The sequence below is a fragment of the Macrobrachium rosenbergii genome, chromosome 11, assembly GCF_040412425.1.
Source record: "Macrobrachium rosenbergii isolate ZJJX-2024 chromosome 11, ASM4041242v1, whole genome shotgun sequence".
Taxonomy (NCBI): domain Eukaryota; kingdom Metazoa; phylum Arthropoda; class Malacostraca; order Decapoda; family Palaemonidae; genus Macrobrachium; species Macrobrachium rosenbergii.
Window position 1 is genome coordinate 19,280,029 of NC_089751.1, and position 16,725 is coordinate 19,296,753.

Sequence of the window (16,725 nt, forward strand, 5' to 3'; positions counted from 1 at the left end):
CTTGCAGTGACGGGTTGAGTGGCAGCTAATTCATTTTTGACCACTTATTTCCAAAATAGTCCAAGAAAATATATATTTCTCCATTTATAGAGAACAAAATATCAAGTATTACTCGCTTGCTTTTCACGTTTATTGCTTTGGGGCCAAGATACTGAGATAAACTAGAAAGGATCGTGGAGATAACTACAAATGATCCATATTTAGAGAGTTCACAACAACGATCCTAATCCTAGATCCCAGTATGACGCGAAATCAATGTTTTCTCTTGATCGGGTTTTCTACCATGGTGTGGTTGGTAAAGTTAGGTGCTTGTGACCGCAGATATTTACTTGCCATATCCAGCTGACTGAAGGCTGAAGCTTGTTTCCTCATTTAATTGCCAGTTGCCTCAACTTTCATATATATTACAAAAAAATTAAATAGCTTTAGTGGCGCTCATAAAAGGGCTTTTTATACAAGTATGTTTGAAGCCGACAGTGGTATATAACTGGCAATGATTTCCTTAAGGGAGACAAAGATTTCTCTCATGGTGTACTTGTTAAGTCTGTCTGCTTAAAACTCTAAGCATCATATGTGCGAGTTCGATCCATTTTAAGGGCTGTAACCTTCACTCATTTAATTTCCAGTAACATTAACACATTTATTCTTGCTCATTTCCTAGTTATATAATGACCATTTAGCAACGTTGTTTAATTCGTTGGTCATTACCACGCTCTGTACCTTCTTGCAAGATGTTAGTAAACTCTTGTTTGTTAAAAAAAAACTATATTAAAATTGCACCCTTCCGACGATGACCTTTAAAAAACAGAAACGCTATTCCGCAATCACAAGATAAGTAAAATTTCCACAAAGCTGAATATCGCTTCCAAGTTATAATACAGTTTCTGGATCCTGCATGCACCGAGTCTCACAACAATGACTTTTCCATTGCAATCTTGGGAATGGTCGTGTATGTGGGTGTGTCTGCACGCGAACTAAAGCACTATGGCCAGGCAAGTAAACTGGATATTATTTGCACGCAACCAGACCCATTGTTGACAATATCGTTTCCTTTGGGGAGGACATATATCACCAAATTCCTCGTATCCACCAGTTGATAGAAAAGGGATGACGAAGTAAAATATACTTATTATAGCAGTTAAGCAGTCTTAATGTTACGTAATTTATCACCCAGTTTTATAAAAACCAATAATCTCAAGTCAACTTCGTTTTGAAAACTCGGTCATAATGAAATACAGTGCCGTTGCCGGACTTACATAATCCACCATCGATAACGTAGAGCCTATTTTTCGAAATGCTTTGTAAGCATCGATAAGAATATGGGTAAATATAACGCGCAGATGGAGTCTGACATTTCATGGCAGTCACCCAACCAAGAACTGACTAGAATCTGTTTCTAAAATTTGTTGATGGGTTTGGTAGTTTAGATTAAACCGGCCTCTTGCCAAGTCAGCCCTTCCCCTCAAGTTTGGTAAGGCGGAAAACATGGTTTGGAGGCCTGGTATGAACTTATGGGATCTGCCCCTCCAACCAAGACAGTTTACTGATCTGAAGACCAATATCTAAGAGAACGTTGTCATTGCATAATAATTTATGGGTATTTTTCGTCTGTATGTAAGCAGCGATTCACATTCCACAATGAGCTTTTTTTTTTTTTATTAATTTCCATCTATTTTTTAATATTAAAATCTTTCTTTTAAACATCCTTAATTTCGTTCCTTATAGGTTTTGCTATCATTATCCGGCGTCTGTTGCTCCGTTTTCACATTTCAATTCTCTCATGTCACTTTCTATTTCTCATAATAAGTGTTGTATTCACTCTTCAAAGTCCCAAGTTGAAAAAAACAATTTAAATATAACATTATTAGATTATGTAAAGAACAGAAAAAATAAATTGAAATGTTTTGTCTTTCAGTTTAGCATCTAGGAAGTTTGAAATTTTCCCGGGAAGTCAGCTCTTGAAACTGTAATTTAATGCATTAAGAAAATTGACATAATGCCCCAGGCTCATTATGGCGATTACGAGGTCTAACTCGGAAACTGCCAACTTAAATTTCACAATTCAAAATCGTTAGTATTATATGTCAGCGAAGAGGCAATTTTGAACAACTGTAACGAGTTTATAATGTATATATGTGAATTTTATGAGCTACTGTTGACTTATTCATAACGTGTTTGAGAAGAAAAAATATTATCATTCCATTTCTTATAACATGAAATTTCAATAGCCCTAATGTTTTTCCATGAAGGTTTTAGTCACACGTTCTGTAAATATTAACTGACACGGTTAGATAAAAAAAAAAAGAATTAAGAAAAATTTTTGTTCTAATAAGTGCAACCAAAAAACATAAGTGCAATGGAAATTATTCTTCAAATTCTACGACATTTTACCGTGGCACAGTACAGTTTTTATATAAAACCATACAAACACACACATATATACATAAATATATATATATATATATATATATATATATATATATATATATATATATATATGTGTGTGTGTGTGTGTGTGTATAAACAAATACTTGAATCTTTTGATCCAACGTTTTCCGATAAAAATCATTTGTATCAAAATAATGAAAAGAGAGAGATAGAGGGAGAAACTAGGTTCCAGGAAATCTAATACAGTGGGCACAGATAATCGCAGGAAAAACAGCATATGATAGACTTACGCCTCCAAAACAAAGAATGAAAAGACGTGGAGAGAGAGAGAGAGAGAGAGAGAGAGAGAGAGAGAAGTTCAAGGAAAACTGTAACCATATACGCACATTAACCGACTGACCTAAGCAGAGAATGAAAAATAATTAGCTATTATATATATATATATATATATATATATATATATATATATATATATATATATATATATATATGTATATATATATATATATATATATATATATATATATATATATATATATATATATATGTATGTATGTGTATATATATCTATATAACTATGTATTTTATATATATATATATATATATATATATATATATATATATATATATATATATATATATATATATATATATATCAAAAGTAATGGAGAGAGAAAGGTAAAATAATAAGAATAACCCAAGCGATAGAAAAGCTGGCACGAAAGACACTGCCCTGGTTTATATGACTGATCTTTTGCATAGAAAGAGACACAGCGAAAGAGTTTAAGAGGACTTTTTATGGGTGGGATTTTGAGAGAGAGAGAGAGAGAGTTTAGGAAAAAAATGGCTGAAATCATAAACAGTGCAAGTGAGGGCAATATATTGACAAAGGATATATTGGTTAGGTTTTTATAGGCTAGTGTTTGTGTTGCTGATGGATTTATTGGTTGAATAATTTATTGCATGAATAATGAAAAGTGAACACATTAAAACTTGTGCATAGAAAGAGATATGTGCCCATTTGTTTATTGTTTTTTCATGTGTAGGACAGGCAAGTGTGTTGTATTTGCTGTGGTGAGGTTTTTGCAATAAATCCCCTATACATGTTTGTATATAGCGAAAGGACGTTTTCAGACCTATAGCAGCATGCAATCAGAAAACAGCGTTCAGTTTACTTTTGGGTCAAATGTGTAAGCATCACCCATTAAATTACTGATTGCTAATACATTAAATTACTGATTGGTATATATATATATATATATATATATATATATATATATATATATATATATATATATATATATATATATATATATATATATATATATATATATATATATATATATATATATATTTATGTAATGATATATATATATGTAATATTTATATATATATATATATATATATATATATATATATATATAATATATATATATATATATATATATATATATATATATATATATATATATATATATATATATATGTGTGTGTGTGTGTGTGTGTGTGTGTGTGTGTGTGTGTGTGTATGTATGTATATTATATATGTGTGTGTATGAGAGAGAATGGGAGAGAGATTTTGTTAAAGGTAAGTATTTTATAAGTGAACTTTGACAAAATGAAGAACATTATAGGAAATAAATGAGTTGTGATATTTAATTCCATCTTTGTTTTGCAAACTAATATTTCCCTTTCTCTTTTTAATACTTCAGTTTATTAAGTATTCACCTTAGGAAATTAAAAGGATTTCTAAACTTTGCGTTAATTATTGGATGATTTTGAAATGAATAAGCAGTCTTTGCATCCCAGGGGTTAGTGGAAAAAGATATTATACTCAAAGAGGCTACCAGAATTACGAGAACAGTTATGACACACGAAAACCAATAAACACTAAATATATATTTTTTAATCACGGACATATTGGAGATTTTTATAAAAGATTGTGGTATTAGAAGATACTATTGAAAATATCCTGCAAGACAGAAACCCTGGGGAGGAAACGAACAAAAAGAAATGACACAAAATGAAGGTCCGTGCGATACTGAATTTCGGGAGACAAACAAAAGGATAGAATGATTTTCCTTTGGGAAATGCAGGTAATTGAGGAGGATTTCCTTCAAAGGATTTGTGCACTAGGGAAATAATAAACAAGCCATGAATTTGGAAATTAGATGGAGTGATTACACAGAAATAAGCAAAATCTTGATGTGCGTGTGAAAGAGAGAGAGAGAGAGAGAGAGAGAGAGAGAGAGAGAGAGAGAGAGAGAGAGAGATGATTATGATTATATATGACTTTACTCAGGCATACAAACATGCCCACACACACACACACACACTTACATACACAAAGATATATATATATATATATATATATATATATATATATATATATATATATATATATATATATATATATGTGTGTGTGTGTGTGTGTGTGTGTGTGTATTATGTATGTATGTATTTATGTAAGTGTAACTGAATCACGAAAATATGGAACGTGATGAGTATATAAATAAAGACAAAATCCACGAAGGAAAGAGAAACAGTGGAGTACTGCAAGGCCTTTCGACTTCTTGTCCTTTACTTAGCAGACTGAAGAAATATGAAAATAAGTTTGCAAAGAAAGCTTGTATAAATGGCAGATGGGGATTACAAATAAAAAAAAAATATATGTACCTGGGATCCAACACAACTGAAGAATTAGTAGACCTACCAAAACAGCGTTAAATATTTAAGAGGTTTTACAAAGGATTAGGCACAACAGCTCAGTGGCAGGGACAGGACAATTAAAAGATTATACGAGGAAGGTGACTGAATACCAAAATGTGTTATAAAAGTACAGCTCAATAGTTCTCCTTTTGGTAAACAATAACAGTTTTTGCAAGGAGAATTTTTTTACAAAAAAATAAAAATATATTAAACATACGAATACATAGAAAATATATATAAGGTAACTAATTTGTAATTAAGTCAGTGATATTATCCTTTAGGTCATTCTTGAGCATTTTACTAATATACTGGTCTAAATAATACATGCCAGGGCTAAGGTTAAAATTACAACAGCACTACGCTGTATAATAATGTCAAACCTCGTTTTTTCCTGTAATAACACACTAAAAGGAATGTTAATAAAAAGTAGCCCTAAGGAAAACAACAGCATAATATATAAATTTCCATGTTTGGACTGCCCCTCTTTTTATATCGTCCAATCTAGCAAGGATTTAGAAGTATGGATTAAACAGCATAAGTATTCTGTCAAAACTGGGCAAACATCCATGCTATATTCATTCATTTAAGTGAAAACTCTCACAGGATAAATTGTACTGAAAGTTCAGTGATTACCAGATCGAAAGATTTCTCTTCACGAAGTCTTCTAGAATCCGCTATTATAGAGCTTGCTTCCAGTTGTAATTTTAACCTTAGTCCTGGCATGTATCATTTGGACTCCTGTATTAGTAAAATGTTCAAGAATGACCTAAAAGATAAAACCACTGACTTAATTAGAAATTAATTACCTTATATATATTTTCTGTGTATTCATATGTTTAATATATTTTTATTTTTTGGTAAAAATGTTCACCTTGCAAAAATTGTTGTTTACCAAAAGGAGAACTATTGAGTTGTACTTTTATAACATTATTTGGTGGTCAGTCACCTTCCATGTATAATCTTTTAATTGTCCTGTCCCTGCTTCTGAGCCGTTGGGCCGAATCCATTGTAAAACCTCTTAAATATTTAACCCTGTTTTGGTAGGTCTATTAAATCTTCAATTGTGTTGGATTCCAGGTACATATATTTTTTTCTTTGTAATCCCCATCTGTCATTTATATGAGTTTTCTTTGTAAATTTATTTTTATATTTCTTCAGTCTGTTAAGTAAAGGACAAGAAGTTGAAATGCCTTTCATTTGTAGATTTTGTCTATATATATACATATATATATATATATATATATATATATATATATATATATATATATATACAAATATACACATACATACATACATACATACATACATACATACATACACACACACACACACACACACACACACACACATATATATATATATATATATATATATATATATATATATATATATATATATATATATATATATATATATATATATATATATCAACTCTTTAGAAAATACTTGGTCGACAGGTTTTATATTCGATTCTTCATAACTCGTTCTGACCATTCTTTTGATTATATATATGGAAGAAACTCCAAATGGTATGGGTAGAAACACTCAAGGTGTCGTTGGCCATGAGGTTCAGTTAAGTTTACGAGAATATACTCGCTAGTCATCATGGATGAGTGATGTCTTGAGGAAGAAATTTACCTCTGGTGCTCACGTGTAGCATCTGAAATGAATTTGGAGCGGAAAAAGGAAAGAGATACATTATTTTTATGAAGCTCAGGAGCTAGTTTTCTGTTCAAAAATATTTTATAGTTTGATGAGTGTACTTGGGGAGTAAGGAGATAGTCATGAGAAATAGGATTATTATAGATATGGTTGTTTGTGTTGACAGGAATAATTTGAATGGAGAAATACAAAATAATTTCTTGAGCATGTTGTTATATCAAGTGCTAGAAGCAATAACTATATTTAATATGGACGACCATGAAAAACACACAAGCCACGAAAGCTGAACGAACTATTGATATTTCACTAATAAACATGCCAAAAGGAATCTTATAGTATAATCAGTAAGAAAACCAACATCAATATAATTGAAAATTAACTGAACTACGACAGGTACGGGACATAGAAAACACTAAGATGTTCTTCGTAGAAATAAAGGTTATGCAGCCATAAGTCTTCTCAGATTGTTGGAAAATTAAGTTGAGGTTCATCATGGAATTAGGTATTTAGATATTAGTGGATAATCTTAGTTTTGGTGATGTTGACCTTGATGGAAGCTAGGGCAACACTTTCACACTGTTCATATTAAGGAAGAGCTTGGTTTGGTCCAAACTTACAAGGCTGATAAGACGAACGTACTTTTTATGGCATTCCTACTAACTTCAGTTGAGATTAGGAACGGATCCGTTGTTGGTGTAGACTGGTATAACATTGAGCTCTCGCAAAACGAAGGCAGTTTTCGTAATTCTATAAGTGACGTTATGATTAATGAAAATGTTTAGCATTTCTTTCGATTCCAAGTTTTCTTTTTAACTAAGTGTAAGGTGCTTCATCTAGTGCTGTCCAAGAAGTTAGGAATTGCTCAAGTGCTGATATAATTTTTGTATCATGTTAAGAGTGACTAATAACATAGTCAGAAAATATCCAAGTTTAAGAGTATTTCATGCTACTTTAAGGTACTGTTGTACCTTTTCTTACTTTGTCTTAGTGTATATTGTTTTTTATATATACATGCACACATACATACATATGTATTTCCAAGTATTTTCTCTAAATGAGCATTAAACAAAACTTGAATCATTACGAATAGATTGCACTCAACACGTATGATATCAAGTAGACTTCCCCATTAAGAAGTAAATAATTTTTGGATAACTATCGGAGCCCTCTCTATAAAAATATCCTTATTGGACAAAAAATAAAAAGGTAACAGAGTAAAGCTGCTGATTGTACAAACAAATTAAGTTGAAGTAATAAAACACGCATCATTCCTTTGTTTAAAAACTGTAGTTGGAGATTCGACTTCAGAAATTACTCTTCCATATCCCATTATGCTTGATTGGTTTCGTCAGACGAACACTGAATCTGGAATCATAATTTCTTTGTTGCTTTCCACATATTCAAAAATCATATTCAAAAGTCATGAACACCGTCTCACAATAGATTACATTAAATGTATAAGACAGTCTTTAATGTAAGAGTTGCTTCCTATGATGAGAACAATTATTATGAGGTCGTAAATAAACGACACCAGTAACCTTTTTGAAAGAAGGTACACATACGCCGGACAGCATCCATACTGTGATATTTAAGATCAATAATGAATGAAATATGCGCTAAGGTTATTATATTACATAATGGAAAGACATGAATACGATTTTTTCTCACACAGAAACGTAACCCCTTACTCCTTTGGTGAAATCTCTCCTGGATAATACATGATATTCCCCCATTTGCATCTAAATTAACTCTAATCATTTGGGGAGAGATGCTGAGGGTGAAAGCAATTAACTCACTTATAATCATATGCAAGTTTGTTGAAGCATAACATTAATGCAAATGAGTGCAAAGGTACAAATTATTTTAAGTATCTTCAACTCTATATTTAAGGCACATTAACACAGTCATATATAAAGAAATATATACATTTATAACGGTTACTTTCATAAGAATTTAGGTCTGGTTTATAATAAATAAGAGGTAAGTAACAGGTGCACATATATGAAAACGAGTTTGAACATAGCGGATAACAATAAGTGTAAGTGCATTTGCAAGGATATTAACATTTAGATAGGCAACTAAATACTGTATAACTTCTAGTGAAATATACATAATTAAATACGCGACACACATACGCATGCACACATAACCACACAACAACACACATATATAGATATAGATATATAGATATACATATATACAGATATATATATATATATATATATATATATATATATATAATAAATATATATATATATATATATATATATATATATATATATATATATATATATATATATATATATATATATATATATATATATATATATATATATATATATATACTGTATTTATATTTACGTATTAAATACTATGTATGTATTTAGTGCTTATCAAAGAAATACAACATTTTAGCTCTCTGAACTACAGTCAGAGGCATTCGTACAAATCATCTCGCTTGAAAGTTGTTCTAGTTTGCGTGGTATACCGAATAGCCATTAGATTTTAAAAATAATTTGTCAGTACATTAAAAGTACGAATTATTTCAAGTATATATCAAATTAAAAAATTACAAATATATCAAAACCTAGATGCTCCGAAACTCGAAATTGCCTCAAGAAGTACTAGGGTCGGACATAATATCCCCAGGTATTAACATGAAATTACCCTATCCGTGTAGACACCCCGGGATTACGTATGTAATCAATGGATAGGTTTGCTGAAAGCAAATGGGTGTTACAGACTAATACACACATAAACAGAGCAACTCCAACATCTAAAAACATAGCAGACACCTCACACGTCTCGAACTGTCGACCTAACCGCCCAGTTCTCCTCGCTACTGGGAGAAAGGGAGCTGGGGATTGGTACGATACACGTACACATCGTTACCGGGGTCTAAGCGATGTCAGGCAGGGCAGCCGATCGAGGCTACGGCCTACCCAACGCCAAATCAAAGTCCTTCAAAAAGAAGGCATCGTGCTTACCCCATATAAAAATGGGAAAAAGCACGTTAAAACGAAGAAGAAGAAGAATTAACATGAAATTACTAGTCAGGTATCGACATTTCATGAAAATAAACATACGCTCGCTACTAATATAACTGTTGTTTATTCACTAAGAGGTATTTCATACTCATATTTTTTCGTGAAATTACGGAAAAATAGGTATATGATCATCTTTTGGTCAGTAACGAATATTAAAGAATTAAAAAAAAGTTAAGAGGCTATTTTCCTAGTTTTCATACATATTCTTCATTCCCCCCAAAAAAGCAAACCATTAACCCATAGTTCTTTCAAAATCATCTATAATATTTTATCATTATCCCAATTTGTGTATAACAAGTTAGCTGATAGGCTTAAACAGTCAATAAAAAAAAACCATGGTAAGCATTTAAAAGTTCATGACAAAGAACAAGCTTCCATATGCCACCAAGAGTTCCTAGGTTCTCTTGACGAGTAAACGTGCCACTTATATTTCAGTTATTTTAGCGCATTATTAAAATTATATATTTAAAAAAAAGAAAAAAAATGCGGCGAGGGTTCTTCGGCGCAATCGAGTTTTCTGTACAGCGTATAATCAAGGCCACGAAAAATAGGTCTCGGTATAATGCTTTATGAGCCGCGGCCCATGAAACTTTAACCACGGCTTGTGGTGGCTATCCTCTATCGTTGCCAGAAGCACGATTATGGCTAAATTTAACCTTAAATAAAATAAAAACTACTGAGGCTAGAGGGCTACAATTTGTTATGTTTGATGATTGGAGGATGGATGGTCAACATACCAATTTGCATCCCTCTAGCCTCAGTAGTATTTAAGATCTGAGGGCGTACAGAAAAAGTGCGGACAGAAAAAAGTGCGGACGGACAGACAAGGCCGGCGCAATAGTTTTCATTTACAGGAAGCTAAAACTGATGTTCAGATAAACACCCACATAATCTCCTGGGAAAGAACTCCTTGGTGTACAAATACTGTTTTGCTTTAAAAAAAATACATACATTTAAACTCTCTCTCTCTCTCTCTCTCTCTCTCTCTCTCTCTCTCTCTCTCTCTCTCTCTCTCTCTCTCTCTCTCTCTCTCTCTCTCGTCCACGAAAATTTCTTACTTCATTTTACAATATTTCTGGTCCCCATCATGTTATGCCCATTTGATGAGATTGGTTCTCGTCTAGGACCCGGGATTGTGATGAAACGTACAACATTTTTACACCAAAATATTCTCTGCTTATAAAGTTACAAGATTAAGTTTTGATCTAAGACGAGATGTAGAGGGTGGAAATCATCGCTGTTTTCTATAGGTTTCAATTAAGATTCCACTTTAGATGAGGAGTCCATGAATCCCTAGATTAAGATGCCTTTTTTTTTTTTTTTTTTTGAGGATCAATACTTTCCAGAACACTTGAATTTCCACCACTTTTTTTTAATGGGCAGACAGTGTTATTTGACATTAATCCAAAACTTATTTGAAGATAAATGTTTAGAAATGCATAAATAGCTCATATGTTTTACACAAAAGGACCAATTCACCTATTCAGTATAAGCGTTCCTTTCATGCAAGTGATGTCAAGAGTATATCGATGCAACCTCTTTTTTCCGGCATTAGATGAGCGTGCTCTGGTTTAACGGTTAAAAAAAATATCCTGAGAAAGTTTTCATATTGTAAAAAAATAAAGTTTTTATATAATCCTTTTTAGAAAGATGTACTTAAATCCTCTGTAACATATGTACACGAAAACACAAACACTCATACGCTTTCTTAAACAATTTCACTTTTATAGTTTTTTCTTGAACGTAGCTTATCGTAATTATTCCTTTCGTACGGAAATATTTTGATATTATGTTGAACATTTTAATATCACAATCGTTTATCGCTTCTGTAGGTCTAACTCATGTTTTTTTTTTTATAGAAATGAAGCAAGGTCTTATAAGTGTCCTAGTCTCCTAGCCAGATGATATCTATCTGTTTCAATGATAAATTATGAATGTGCATAAACAACGTAATTTTTCATCGCTTTAATTTCTTGAATTCTAGAACCTGTGAGAAGGGAAGCCTGGGGTGACTGGAGCTTTGAACACAGGAAAGACTTGAGTAGCGGAAGTACACAGAGTCCCTTTGAGTCTCTCGGCGTTGGAGGTGATGATGATGCTGAACATTTAGCAACGTGAATATATAATATTTTCTGTAAGTACCTCACACTTGTCAGTTTTCATATTTTTTTTTATAATAAATTCAGGAGTAAAATCTCTTTGCCATTTAGGAAAAATACCCCAAAAATTGTGATTGCTTATCTTTTATACGTGAGTTGTCATATAACCTACATCATCTCCATGAAAATACATAACCTCTCGTGTTTATCATCACCATGTGTACCTATGTTATCATATCTTTTATATACAATTGTATTCATATTGATAATTATATTACGATTGATATATTAGCCTTGTTTTCTTTCTTGATTAAGAATTCGGATTCTGTAAATCATCTTCGTATAAGAATATAATGGATTTCAAGTAGTTGCATCCAAAATATGCAACCAAAAGAAAATATACAAAATATTCTTAAAGTACTGCTGTTGGAGAACATTCAGTACCCCGCCCAGAATCGCTGTTGAAAAATTTAGAAATTAATCACTGTAAGGCCGAGACTAAACTGTTGTGTACTAAATGATAATCGAAGTGTGTTGAAGGCAAGGCCTCTTTTAAATATTTCCATACTGAAAAAATATCTTTCCAAGAAAAAAAATATGGCAAGCGTATTCTAGCTGACGACGTTCTGTCATTGTAAGATTTAGTTTCTCTAACCCTGATTTTAGTTATGGGAAATTACGTCCTTACCTTATATCGTTTTGCTGTTATGGTTCTCACAATCACGTAATACATTGCGGATATTCTAGTGAATTTTCCGATGTAAAGGCCAGGTACATATTCGTACAAAGAGTGTTCGCCGCTTCAGATAATATCCCACAGAGTTATTTGTCATTTCATTTGCTCCACGAACATAATCCCACGAGTGTCCGGGCAATCGAATAACACTTACAACGCCCAATGGAATGACAAATGCGAGAAATATGACGCTGGGTAACAGTGGGGTTTCGGCAACACGAAACGAGAAACGTTTCTATATTCCCACGGAAATTCACGTGGATTATTGGATACTCGTTCGTCTCCCTTGATATCATTATGGCATTTGGACTGCAGGAATATCTTCTAGGAAAAGAGCGTCCGGATAGGAAATAAATCCTTGAGCAATTTACTTATTGCATTTCCTCGGAACACGGTTCACAGTGGAGAGGTTTTTGTCCGTTTGAAGCAATGATTGCATCCGAGAAATGTTCCCAGTTACTTGCTCTTGAATATAAGGAAACCTGATTTGAAATTTTAGGCAATTCATAAAAATTCTCTAAGATTTCATTGCATTTGTAGAATTTTTTTCTTGCGTTCTGTTTGTTTTTACGTTTTTTCCATTTTATATTTATAAGATATATAAAATGACGATAGTAACAGTCATCAGGACCATCTAACAATACTGTTTTTTATACGATCAAGACGAGGAAGTTTTCTTAAAAAATTGCGTGAATTTCAAGTCTGCATTACTGTTCAGGTAATAACGAGAAAAATTGTTTTGATTATGTAAGAATACTCAGAAATGCTTTACTTTAAAAAATTATATTACATCTAAAAGATAAAGTGAAAATATTTAAAATATACTATTAAAAGAAAAAATAAACTAGCCGTAAACAATCACACACCACACAAGAAAAAGGAAAAATATTGCAAGTTGCCTTGAATATCTTTAAGGCAGGCTGTTAGGGGCATGAACGTAATTCTTCACATATATTAGTGGTTGTCAGATATCGAACCAGTCATTTTTCGGTAACTTTTCTGAAGTGTTTTTACCCCAGATATTTATGTAAAAGGGAAAATAAGCATTAGAATTACGAGTCTTGTACGTAGGCTGACATTGTCATTTCAGTAAAAAGAAGGGATCGAAGAGAATATTAAATTTTATTTCTCTACAAAAAGGATTAGGAGAAATCCAAGACGTCTCAGCTCGCCATTTATTGATGACAAATATTGCAGGAGAGATTTGCTCTTCCAGTTCATCACTTCAATAGTTAATGTTACTAGAATTTGTTTGGTAAGATATGAGAGACCGGAACGTGTAAATAGTGTGTGATTGTTTACTGCTAGTTTATTTTTTGCTTTTGATATAAAATTTTATTTATTTTCACTTAATCTTTCAGATGTAATATAATTTTTAAGTAAAGCATTTCTGAGTGTTTCTTATATAATCAAAATATAATTTTTTCTCATTATATATATATATATATATATATATATATATATATATATATATATATATATATATATATATATATATATATACACACACATACACACACATACATGCATACATACATACATACATACATACATACATACATACATACACATGCACAAGCACGCACACACATATTCACATCATACATTGGGAGTGAGAAATTTATGTTGGAGGACTGTCATTAGATGTGTAGACGTCATATGTTCCCTCTTAAATAATGATATTGCATAACTTGCAGAACTCTGAAAGTAAGAAAGTTAGAAACTTGAATCAGCTCATGTCTCGTGCTTCTCAAATAAACAGGGGAATGAGGTAAAATAGTACGAAACTTTGACGGAGTAATGAAAATAATTTTGCCAAAGTTAGGGCAGTACTATGTAATTTTCGTGGTAAATCCAAAACAGGCGGGTGACATGGAACGTGGTGTACGATAAAATATTTCATCTTCATTAAAGGATAAATTTGATTAGTTAAAATACACAAGTTTGGTAACGTTTCTCTGAATTTGCTGTTGAATATTGGTAACACAGATATCAATTTAATGGTAGGTTGTACATATTGTGTGATTCAAATTAGCATACCGAGGAGAATGGTAGCGAGGTAACGTTGCTGTGAACGAGGTAAGGGTTGGCAGAAATACGATAAGAAAAATAATCTTAAATAATACTGGACTAAGATGAATGCACTTCTGTCACGCGTGCCAGAGAAAAACTCGAATACGCCAGAATATTTACGTGCCGCATCTTCCATTTTTTTTTCTAAACATCGTTTTCCCTTTACTGTCAGCTTTCTTTATTTTATCGAAATATTTTTAGTGAGAATGTCAAAGAGAAATTACATTACAGAATCGTTTGAGTTTCATTAGTGGTGTTTTGGAAAAAAAAAGTGGTTTCCATTTTCATAATATCATCATTCAAATAACTATCAGCATCCTTTAAAAAAAAAAAACTGAATGATGAGAATCGCTTATTTTACACTGTATAAATACTGTTATAAGATAGCTAAAACCAAAACTTCGGCGAAACCTTCGAGTGAAAATAAGTTTTATGGAAGTTGTCAAAGGAAATAAATAAACTTTAGCAAACAATTTCAGAATTTCTGGAAGAGTATTTACATAGCTCAAAGTTTAAACTTCAACAGGAGTCTGGGAGAAGTTGTATTTGCAATTAAGTATCGCTTTATACATGTTCTACTTGCCAGCTACAGATAGAATATTGATGCATATTTGTTTTGATTAATTTTTATACAAATACAATGTAGGGAATTTTTGTATTATTTTCAATTATGTGAAAAGATAAACAGCACAGTGCAAAATCAAATCATGTTAAGTAAAGACCCCTCTACAGTAAACGAATGGGTAAAGGGAGAGTGAAAAAATAAGGAAATAAAAAATAAAAAAAGATAGCTGTTTCATAGTAGTATGTATCACTTGATATCGAGTATGCTTCAGTCAGGGACTTAATCATTTATTTTTAGGCGTGGTTTTGATCGTTTCCCTCCACCTATATAGCAGATTTATTGATATCTTCCGCTTTTACAGTTTAATTACCTGTTTCCGAAGAAGAAAAGAGAGATTTATAGATTTCGAATAAGAGAAAAGTTCTGGTAAATAGTGTATTTTAAGTATACTCTCTCTTAAAATATAAAAAAAAACCTCTAAGCTAGCTACACACATATTCAATTCAAAATGATTCACCATCAACTAGTATTCCAAATCGATTCCTGTTAGCATATTGCGAATATAAATAGGGCATGCACTGGATCTAGTTTGTAGATACTTTATTAAAATTCAACAGATATAAATAAACTAACATTTCTCCGGAGTTAATTAATACTCGTCCCAATATCCGACTTGTATGTGAAAACTGCTCATATGAAAATAAGAGAAAAATGACGGTAAAGATAAATATGTACAAGAAAGTGGAGCCAAACACTGCCTTAAAATATTGAGAGACAATAAAATAGAAAATAGCTGCATCCATGTACCAGTATTATAAATATGTGGATAAATGTTAGTTAATAAAACGTAGAATATTCTGGGTATCATTCCACACATTTTGTTGGGTGTTTTCAAGACAATTTGTAAGAAAATTCATTGTTGCCTGTATTTGCACTTAGACAAAAACAATAAACGTGAATGAGATATGAATAATCTTAATATGGATTTTATGATCAAATTAGAGGTTCATTGATTTGCAACTGAGAACTACTCGAAAAATGGTATTGGAGGAATTATAGTCACATTGGAAGTGGTCGTCGACTATTCCTGGCAAATTACAAAATGAAAAAAATTGAACGATCTTAATTAATAAATATTTGTACCTGGTATGTGATTTTTTTATATAAAAGTTTTTAGTATCGATTATATCACGTTTTGAATAAATTAGTGACATTTTTGTTCTTGCTTTTTCTAATTTAAGACTTCATTAAACAGAGCTGTGAATGTTGATTATTCATTGGATTATCCCGCCAATATCCAATTTCATTTAAGTTTGAAGCCTTTAATTTAATCTCATTTATTAACTGAATCAAAGACAAAATGGGAAAAATAATGTAATAAAACTATATTATACATTTATTCCAGTAATTAAGGTAATCACTGGTTAGTCTTGTTGAAAGGTGATA

At 31.8% G+C, this 16,725-nt stretch overlaps 1 long non-coding RNA gene across 1 annotated transcript in view; it reads left to right on the plus strand.

Annotated features, from left to right (window-relative positions):
• Positions 1 to 12,095, plus strand: part of LOC136843217 (uncharacterized) — a 316,585-nt gene extending 304,490 nt beyond the window's left edge. Inside the window, exon 5 of the long non-coding RNA XR_010854484.1 lies at positions 11,791 to 12,095. This is a non-coding gene — a long non-coding RNA (uncharacterized lncRNA). The remainder of the gene's footprint in view (positions 1 to 11,790) is intronic.
• Positions 12,096 to 16,725: the final 4,630 nt, after the last annotated feature.